Genomic DNA, 2,419 nt, shown 5'->3' with positions numbered 1-2,419 from the left:
CGTGGATAGAATGCATGGACGAGCATCCTATGGAGGTAGCGCACAGATGGATGCCGGATACGTGAGTTCTTATCTGACCCGGTAGAATGCATGTTTCCGGTAATCAATTTCCAAAGCTCGGTGGGGAGATTTTCGCATTTGGGAAGAGCGGATTCTTCCAAGTCTTGGAACCCCATGACTCTCCCAATGTCCTTGAAGTTCATGTTGTAGTCTCTCCCATTGACCTTGAACTTGATCTTTCCCCATCCTTGCCTCACATGCGGAGTGTTATGGTAAGTGACCTCAAGGGAAGACAAGAACTGACAGGAGACCTCCTTGTAGACAGGGTAAGCCATGGTGAGGAGTTTTGGCAGCTTCAAATGTTCCAGCATAGCCTCAATATCAGAATCAAGACCCAACTCCTTCAGCAAATCAAGGTCGGCGAACCTTGTTGGAGTCCAAGTGACCCCATTCAGCAAGTGATCATACAGCTCTTCCACAGATGGAGTTTTCTCCATGTCCCTATCAATAGCAACCGCCATCCCTTTTGGCATCTTGGCTTTCTTTGTAGGAGCCTGCTCATCCTCACTTTCACCGTCACTCTCCTCATTAGTGGGAACTGCTGTACTTTTTCCTGCCCTCTTCTCTTGGTCTTTTGATTTCTTTGTAGCCAAGGTTTGTTGTCGAGAAGTCCTCTGTGTCCTAGAGCCAGCTGGCTCGGAGGCTAAGGCTTTCCCTCTTAGTGCAGACTCTTTTCTTTCAGCTTTTTGCTTCTCAGCATCAAGCTTTCCCTTTGTTTTCTTAACCATTGGTACCTGAAAAATTCAAAACTTGAAAAGGGATAAGTAGATGGAAGCAAAGAAGATTAAGACTAAGAAGCCAAGCTAAAAGCAAAGAATCACACTTCTCAATCTTACCAAAATATGAAAATTACAAGTTAAGTAAAATTCGATAATCAAAGTGGTTAGAGAATGAGAAAATCCTTTAATCAAACTTTTAAACACCTGAACACACCAAGTTCACCCACCAACACACTCAATTAAGGTCAATTTCGAAAAGCTCCAAATCCATGAACCCTAATTTGTCAAAGTTTAAATTAAACTCAATTTCACCATTAATTTAACAACCCAACTTGATAGATAAGCTTTCCCTAGTCTATTTCACCACAATCAAGCAAGAAAATGACCAAATTTCGACTTTCAAATTCTAGGGTTCATGGACCTACGAAATTGAATTTCAAAACTCAATACCTTGCTTTGGATGAAAGGAAATGGTGAATGGGTGATGGGGAATAGACTACAGGGGCGAAAACTTGGATTTAGAAGTAAGAACTAGGTGATTTGGTTGAGAATTGAGAGAGTTATGGGATTTTTGGTGTGAGTGAGTTTGAGAGAGTATGAGTGTTTGTGAGGGGAGGGAGGTTGAGGAAGATGAAAATCGTGGGTCGTGGGCTAGGTTTAGGGTCGTCCGGTTCGGTTTAGGTGGGAAGGGACCGGTCCAATTAAATTGAAATCGGGATTAGATCGAAAACCATTTACTTGAATCGGTCGTGGAGCGACGTCGGGGTGTCGCTGTGGTGACATCAACATTGCTCCCAGATCGACACTACCCGAGCGACCTCGGGGTGTCGCTGTGATGACGTCGTTCTCAGCTCGACAAACCCGAGCGACCTCGGGGTGTCGCTGTGGTGACGTCGCTCCCAGTTCGACAAACCCGAGAGACCTCGGGGTCTCGCTGTGTTGAGGTCGCTCCGGAGCTGGAGCGACTTCACGTCGTCGCTCTAGGTCCTCGCTCCCACGCACTGGTTCTTTGCTGAAACCGGCTCGATCAAGCACCTGCATACAACCTCAATTTTTTTGTTTTTTTTTTTTTTTTTTTTTTTAGAAACGTGATGAAAATGAAAATACTAATGCAATATGTACAAGGATATACATGAGACTTCCTCTATAGTGAGCTTGTTTTAAGTCTCTAGCTTGACTTTGCCTCCTTTTAGATTAGGCCGGGATAGGATCAGAAAGTGGAGTTGAAACCCCATCTTCCTCTGGTGCAGCCGCCATGTAGAGCTTAACCCTTTGCCCATTGACTGTGAAGTCTCTTCCATCAGTACTCCACAAAACTATTGCCCCATATGGCCTAACCTCCTTGACCTTTGACCTTGAAAGGACCGGACCACCTTGACTTAAGCTTTCCTGGAAATAACTTCAGCCTAGAGTTGTAGAGAAGAACTTGATCTCCTTCTTTAAACTCTCTCTTCAGGATATTCTTGTCATGGAAAACTTTAGTCTTCTCCTTTTAAATCCTTGAGTTTTCAAAAGCATCCATTCTTATCTCATCAAGCTCATGTAGCTGTAGAAGTCTTTTCTCCTTGGCACTCTTGATGTCAAAGTTCAGCAACTTTACTGCCCATAGTGCCTTGTACTCAAGCTCCACCGGCAGATGG

The sequence above is a fragment of the Brassica oleracea genome, chromosome C6 (assembly GCF_000695525.1).
Source record: "Brassica oleracea var. oleracea cultivar TO1000 chromosome C6, BOL, whole genome shotgun sequence".
NCBI lineage: Eukaryota > Viridiplantae > Streptophyta > Magnoliopsida > Brassicales > Brassicaceae > Brassica > Brassica oleracea.
The sequence above is the reverse complement of the archived record's forward strand: the minus strand, read 5'-3'. Positions refer to the sequence as shown.